The following is a 7,856-nucleotide window of genomic DNA, read 5'->3' as shown; positions in this document are numbered from 1 at the left end:
GGAGCCAGGATCAGCTCTGGGACACCCCCATTTATGTCTTGCTGCCCGTGGGACCTATTTTTGAAAGTGTCAGGTGAATTCATGTGCCTCCAATCAGCAAAGGAGGTGTTAACTTGTCCCATGCTTTCCCTGAGCCCAGAGGAGGGAGAGTGATGCTGAGGGAGCTCCTGGGTTAGCCAGGACAGTCCTTGAGCAGTGGAGGTTCTGCTGTGGGTGTTTTGTCTTGGATTTCTACCCAGAGTGGGAGCTTTCCCCTGTATTTCCCTCCAGTGCCCAGGAAGATGCTTCTCCTCCTGCCTGTCCCCCTGCCAGCCCCAGCCCCGGCTCACCCACACATGCCAGGGGTGACGCCCCTCCCGGGGGGGCACTAGGAGCTCATGGCTGGGCCGGGTGGCAAAAGGGCAGCAGTGAGAGCCGCTGGGGTGGCACTGCTGTCACAGCACCTTGTGCCCGAGCCACAGAGAGCACGCTGCAGTTTCAAGCCCAATGGTAGGACCAAGAGGTGGGTGTGGGAGATGCAGACGTCTCCTACCCGGCACCCACTGCCTCTCCCGACACGGGCAGCTCTCGGAGAGCCAGCTGGACAGTTGGGGCCACACAACCCTTCTGCGTCCCCCCTGCAGCAGAGCCGGGCGGAAACAACCCACAGATGCCACGCAGGGACTTCTCTCAGGGTGGCACCGGGGACAGGGGGACTCGCTGGCTGCTCCACCTGTTACACTTACTCGGGCAATGCCACAGAGCAGCCCCTCCATGCCGGCGGCCGCACCGGGGGACCAGCCCCGCTCCCTGGGGGTGGCGGGGTGATGACATGGCAGCGATGAGACGCCTTTTCCAGGATGCCACCTGCAGTGGGGACCCCAGGACAGGCACCCCAGAGCCCGTAACAGCATGGGAGGCAGAGTGGGGGAGCAAAGCCAGTGTCACACCAGGGTCCTCATCCTCCACAGCCAGGGTGGCACCCAGCATACTGTCCCCCCCAGCCTCAGTGGCACCGTGACACCCACCAGCTCTGTGGGACGCAGGTGCCATCACAGCAGCCTCACACCCTGACTCCCACAGCCAAGATTCCCCCGGGAAGCAGCTGCTGCCTGAGCTGCTGCTGTTTGTGCAGCAGTGGGAGGATTTGCCATCTAAGTAAACAAATCCTTCATCTCCACCTCGGCGGCCGTGCCAGGGGGAAGCTCCAGGGTCACAGGGCAGGGGGTGAGTTTCTTATTACTTCTCCCCTCCTTGCTTGACACCTCGTGTCACAGATGTGTAATGCTTCATTTTTCAAACTTGTTCCTCCCGGGGAGTCTCCAGTGGAAAAAAAAAAATCCCATCCAGTTAGGCTGAGGCGGGCAGGCGGTGGTTAACACCACGCAACGCTACCACGTGTTTTGCTCCGGGTGATCTCCTTCCACTTTCATGCTTGGAGACCACCGGGGCCGAGGGCAGGAGAGCTGTGGTGGAAGGAACAGCAAACAGAGCTCATCAAACCCCGCAAGGATTCCTGCTGCAGTGAGGGATGAGCATCACCATGGCAACCGTGGCCAAGGATGCACAGATCCTTGTACCCCAAAGTGAGGAGGAGACTGGGGGACCATGCTGACCCTGTCCCACATCCCCACCTGCCTCTGCTGGTACAACACCCCTTAGCCCGGCACTGGCCGAGGCATTGATTTTGCACAGTAGTTTCTCTTCTTCCCAGGCTCAGGCAGGGTCAAGGGCTGCAGTAGGTGGGGATGGGAGGCAGAGGTTAGGAGCTGGAGAGTCTTGCAATGTCAAAATCCAGTAGATTTTCCCCACAGTAATTGGAAATTCTGGTGGCAACCAGAGCAGGGATGAGGCCAGTGCTGTCACCCCCAGCACTGCTCTCCAGCCCCCTTGGCAGACTCCAACCCCTTCCAGCCACCGTCCTCACCAAGCAGGGCCATTTTTGGGAGCAGAGGTAGGAGCATCCTCAGCCAAGAGAGAGCTCTGCTCCAGTCCAAGCTTCTTCCCTTTAATTCCCCTCCCACACCCCCAGCCTCAGGAGGGAACTAGCCTGCACCTCAAGGTGATTTGGGGACAAGGTAGGAAGCAAAGGGGTGACATATGGAAAAAGAGAAGGGACACAAGGACAGGCAATGGCCAGGCCACTCTGGGGGAGCAAGATGCCCACTGAGGTGTTTGGCATCTGTTCCAGGCTTTGCTGCTAGCCCCAAAAGTCTCACTTGACACTTACCTAAATTAAACCTCCTTATTCAGCGTGTCCAGCTTGCCAAGGTCATGAGATCAGCCGATACAGTTGTCCAGCCTTCCTTCTGTCTGCAGTTCCCTCCACGCTTGCTTTATCTGCAGATACAACCCATGTAGTTTAGTCAAAGCAGAGCACCATCGGTGCCAGGAGGCACAAGGTCAAGTTGGGACTATCTAGGCCATACCTTCAGGCCAGGGTAGGAGTCCCCTGCTCGTACATGATGGGGGGGACATACACAAAATATTTCTTTGAGAATCTGCCAGAAAATACCAGAAATACGTTAGACACATGAGGATGAACACCTGTTAGATGAGGGCTGGTTTTGAAGAACAAGCGTTGGACTGTGATGGATTTCAGGACAGCAACATCTGAAATAGTCCCGAGCTGCACAGAGGATACCCAAGGGCTCCAGGGTGCTGGGCAGGGCTCAGGCAGCCTTTGTGCAGGTGACAAAGCTGCAGAGCCACCCGCAGCCCTCCCTGGGCTGCCCGTCCGGCTCACCTCCGGCACAGCACCCAGCCCCAGCCACGCACTGCCCGCCTCTCCTCCGGCACAGCAACCCCCAGGATGGCACGACATACCCCAAGGCTGCACAAGGGCACAGGGGACCGAATCCCTATGGATCACGCTGAAATGTCCTGTCACAGATGCAGACATAGGCCCAGGGCCTGCATTTCTCATTGCCCTGGCTCAGGGCAGCAGAGCAGTGTGGGGCTGAGCTGCTCCCCAGGATGAGGGTGGTGAAGGTGGATGGGCCTGGCCCAGGCAGGTCCTGCTGTGCTGGGAGAGGCCTGCCAGCCCTGTCACCTCCAGCCACCCACTCAGGTGTCCCAAACTCAGCTCTCCATCAGCTCAGACTCTCAAGGTTAGGTGAGTTCCCTCAGCTCAGCACCGCCCCAGCTGTACGGAGGGTCTGGGAGCACATTTCCTTAGCACATGCATCAGCCCCACAGCCGCAGCGATGGGCTGAGCTCCTCAGGCCTCGCTGCCCCTCGTTAGGGAAATGCTTCAGCATTCCACCCCCAGGCTGGTCCCCAAACAGGCCAGACGCACCCTGAGGAGCACCTAGATGAGCCAGTATGACCCTCAGCATCAGCAGAGGACCCAGTGCTGGGCTGAAACACAGCTCAGAGAGCTCGCTGAGGATGCTCTCTCCCCACATGGTATTCTGGGGACTGCTGACTGGGCGGTTGCATCTGGCACAGCCCTGGAGACAGGTGCCAGGTTACTTTGGAGTGGGAGGAGAGAAGAGGTGACATCTGCACCTGGCTGCTTGGGGAGCAGGAGGGCCAGCTACATGGCTGCTGCAAGGCCACCCCAGCCCCACTGGCCGGCTGCTCTTGGCCAGTCCCACAGCGCGGAGCAGCCCTCCGCAGCCGCTGCACACAGCACCCGCTCCGCATCAACAGTAGGGGTATTTTTAGCCTGGAAAAGTGCCACAAAATCATAGAGTGACATTAGCTGGAGTTGGGACCAACGTCTCAGTTCACCTTGCAATCTCCTCCGGGTCACCCCACCCAGCTTGGCGAGGCACTGGGTCCTGTTGGCACTGTCTCAAGCACCAAGCACCCACTGGGCTGCCCAGTACCGCTGCCATCCTGTCCCCTCTTCCCATGCCACAGTGCCACCGTCCCCTAGGAGCAGCTCCAAATGCCCCCCACATCCCATGACCTTTCTGGGCTCCTGGAGGAGATGTCCTGCCCTGCCCCGCTGGTGGCTAACCCAAACCCAGTGCCCGCTTGCCCAGCTGAGAGACAGTGGGGGTTTGGGCTCCCTGCTCATGCGCTGGTGCCAGCAGGGCTCCAGTCTCCCCACCAAAGCACCACCACAGTTATTCATCCTTTAGTCATGCATTTGTTGCCTGGAGATGATTTTTGCTCCTGCTGAAAAAGGAAAGCACCTGCAGCCCATGAGACAGCTTCTCCAGGAAAAGACAGGGACCAGCATGACACTGGGGAACCAGACAAATGTGCCATTAAACGAGAACGAAGCGCCCAAGCTGGGTGCACACTGGGCAGCCAGGGAGAGCTGCGGGCTGGCAGCAATGCACAGCCACCCTCAAGAGTGTGTTTTTCCCAGCATTAATTTCACACATGATTAGACGCCTCAAAATGTTTGCTTTGGGGGAGCCTGCCACGGTGCCCACCCCAGAGCGGAGGGGCTGTCCTCTCCCCGAACACAGGCTCATGGGGATTTTCTATTTGTTTTGCTGTTTTCATTAGAAACAGCAGTGAGACTGTGTCTGGTTTCCCTCGCTTTCACTGGTCAGAGGATTAAAAAATGGAAAGGGGAGCTGGCATAGCCCTAAACTGAAGGCACAGAGGCCTCGAAACTTTCACAAGGAGCACTTTGCTCCCCAGCACTCATTAACCACTTAAGCAATTAGTACAGAAGCACACAGCAGCACTTGCACACTGGCTGGCTGGCAGAGTCCTCTGCGCTCAGTGTCTCTGCTTCACGCCTTGGTTTCTGCAAAGAATCACAGTCCTAAGGCAAGAGAGAGGAAGATGTGCAGAGCTGGATGGTTTGCTTGGGAGAGGGGAAGGAAGGCAGGAGGGAATTAGGAGATGGGGGATGGAGATGCCTGCAGTGTGGTGCTCTCTAATTAAAATAAGCAGAGTCTCCTAGAGCATCTGCCTCTGCCCCTGATTAATGGCAGAGTCATTACCCTGACTTTGTTGGGAGGTTGGCCCTGGTGGGAGGTTGGGGCTGCAAGATGCAGAATACACAATGCCCCCAAAATGGAAGCTGCCTCCAAGTTGCTATCAACCCCCTCCCAGAGCCCCCACCCTCCAAGCCTGCTGGAGGGGAGCTGGAGCAAGTTGCTTAAAACCCACCACAAACCTGAGCCCGCCTGAAGCTTCTGCCCCTCCTGGTGCTGAAGGTTTTCCTGGCTCTGGGACGACTCCAAAGGACAGACCCAGGAGCAGAGCAGGCAGCAGCATCCCAACCCCTGGCCCCCCAGGGGTGGGGGAGCCCAGTGGGGCTCTGTGGCCCTACACAAAGCAAAATGCACTCCTCAGCCCACTGCCCTTCCTCCCACTGCCCACTCAACACGAACAGCACAAAACTGATCTTACAGGCAACTGTTCATCCTGAAATTGAGCTTAAGCACCTCTCAACCTTTTATCTGGGAAAAACAAAACAAAACAAAACAAAACAACCAAAAAAACCCCACCAACCAAAACAACATTTTCAATGGGTTGAATTACTCAGCCCTTTGTGTTGTCTGCGAATGCACTACAGTGTTTATCAGGCGGGATTAAATATATAGATGTGGCAATGCGGGGGCTGAGCAGCAGAGAGAGGTCGGGATCCAGTCGGTGTGGGCTGGCACAGCCCTCCTCCAGGCTCTGGATCCAGGCAGATTTGCAGTGGGTAAGAGTCCAGCCCCAGGGGAACAGTTTGACGCAGCCTCAGAGATAGAGGAGGGAAAGGGAAGGGGAAAAAAGATCTCAGGCTTTCCTCCCTGTCTGAGCAACCCCAGCCTCTGCTGCCTGCACCTGGCACGGTGAGGGGGACGGCGTCGGGGCAGGGCCAGAGGGATCCTCTGAGAGGGCAGTGCCAGTGCCAGCCCTGAGGACTGCACCAGGACTGCCAGGGCATAGCATGGGCTGTGCCCCACACCGTGCTGCCCCAGGAGAGTGGGCGCAGGACAGCCTGGCAGGCCATGCCTGCCTCTGGGAGCCCACCGCCAGCAGCTGCCTGCTGCCTGGCATCTTCACTGTTTACAGAAAAACCACCTCGTGCTCTGATCTGAGGCACATGGGGAAGAAGCCTGTTCTTGTCACTCCCAGAAATCCCCCGGCCGGGGTGCAGCACAGTGACTGGGGTCCCCCAGGCATGGCCGGGCTCTGCTTTTGCAACCTCTGCTCTATCCCTCCACCCAGCCAGCAGCAAACCAGTGCTGCCTTTGCCTTCCCGATGGGATGCTCACTGCCTTCATTTTCTCAGAGTTTATTTTCAGCACAGCTTCGCTCCTCAGAGCCGTCTGCCTCTGGAGCTGCAAGGTGGGTGGGAGGGCCATGGCTGCACCGACCCCCGCAGGCCTGCTCACTGGGGAGCTGTGTTGCCACTTTGGCTTCTCTGGCCTCTCTAAGGGCCTCGTTAGCTCGGCCCTGGTGCTCTGCTGGCCACAGCACGTGTGGCTGAGGCTTGCAGCTGGTTATTTTCAGAGCTTGCGGTCATGGCTGTCTGCAGAACCGGCCCCAGAGCCACTCCAACCCTCCCCAGGCCCCTCAGCGGGTGCAGGCATGCATGCAGGCACAGTGCGAGGGTGCCTCAGTTTCCCTGAAGGGTGGAAAGGATGTGACTGGCTCCCCTCCTCCCAACAGTGTCAGGTCCACTTATCTTGGACAGGCTCTGGAAGAGGAGCTGTCACGAAGTGTGCATTTGCTCTGAGCCCCAGGGCTCCAAGATCCTGCTTTGCGCCTCCCAGCACCGTGGCCCCATAAACATTAATGGCAATGGTAATCGGAGGAGACTTCTCCCAGCTCCTGGTGCTGGGAGAGCCGATGAATGGGGATGAGGACTCCCACACACTGCCTACAGCCCCTGTCCTCTCCCCTGTGCTGGACAAGGCGCCCCAGGCTTGGCTTCACAGAGCCAGCTCTTACTCACGCTGCCTCTCTACAGCAGGGAGCTCTCACAATCCTGCACTGGTTTTCTGCCCAGGAGAAGCCATCTCAGACCCGAGCCCCTTGCTTGCCCTGTGGAGAGAGGGGCCATGGGGATTATCGTGCTCTCCTCCTCCTCCTCTGCTGAGATTCTCCTCTGCAGACCCCTGCAGCAAAGCAGCTCCTAGCCATTACCAAATAGTAATTAATTCAGATAAATGAGATGAGCTAGCCACAGTAGGGTGAGCGAAAACCTGAACGACATATCCTCTGGGAATCATTTATTCTGTGATTTTCCCTATTTTTTTTTTTTTTAATACTATTCGCTTTCTCATAAATTAGTCACAGATTGCCTAGGACCAAAGGCGACTCTGTGGCTCGGCCAGGTGGCCCCAGGGAAGAGGGCAGAGGCAGCTGAGCAGCCCAAGCTCCAGCCCTGCCTGTGCCGCCCCAGTTAACAATCAGCTCTGCTCCCTCTGACTCGGTTTCCCTTTGCCGGGCAGCCTCTGCAGCTCCCCGCATCATGCAGACGTGACCGTCCATCTTGCCTTCTCCAAGGAGCTCACCTGCCCCTGCCGAGGGACGGGGCTGCCCATGTGCTGCGCCTCGGGGAAGGACAAGCCCAGGGGGCCCAGCAGGAGGGCTGAGCCCCCCGGGGTCCGTGCCCCGGGCAACCCGCGGGCCGGGCCTAAACTGTAGCTCCGGGGTAGGCACCGCCAGGCCAGGCAGAAGGAGAAGGGAGCCCGGCTATTCCCAGCCGCCCCCTCCCGCTCAGCCGGGCGGTACCTCTAGGGCAACCCCCAGCCCCGCACCCCCCCTGACCCGCGCCCAGCCTCAGCCCTGCCGCATCCCTCGATCCCGGCTCATCCCACAGCCCCGACGCATCCCTAGATCCCAGAGCATCTCCCAGCGCATCCCCCAGCCCCGGCGGGGTCCCGGCCCCTCGCAGACCCCGATCCAGACACCTCCCTCCCCCAGCACGGGGCCAAGGCCCTGCCGCCCCGCGCCGAGGAGCC

The 7,856-nt window shown here is 58.8% G+C and overlaps 1 protein-coding gene across 1 annotated transcript in view; it reads left to right on the top strand.

The window, feature by feature from the left end:
• Window positions 1-6,972: 6,972 nt before the first annotated feature.
• The window catches only part of LOC113479935 (glycine receptor subunit alpha-4-like), an 11,993-nt gene continuing 11,109 nt past the window's right edge, over window positions 6,973-7,856 (top strand). The window contains exons 1-2 of the mRNA XM_026848345.1: window positions 6,973-6,987; window positions 7,756-7,778. The gene's annotated coding sequence lies outside the window, so the exon portion shown is untranslated. The remainder of the gene's footprint in view (window positions 6,988-7,755; window positions 7,779-7,856) is intronic.

The sequence above is a fragment of the Athene cunicularia genome (assembly GCF_003259725.1).
Source record: "Athene cunicularia isolate RWA chromosome 4 unlocalized genomic scaffold, athCun1 chr4_part3, whole genome shotgun sequence".
Lineage (NCBI taxonomy): Eukaryota > Metazoa > Chordata > Aves > Strigiformes > Strigidae > Athene > Athene cunicularia.
The sequence above is the reverse complement of the archived record's forward strand: the minus strand, read 5'-3'. Positions and strand labels throughout refer to the sequence as shown.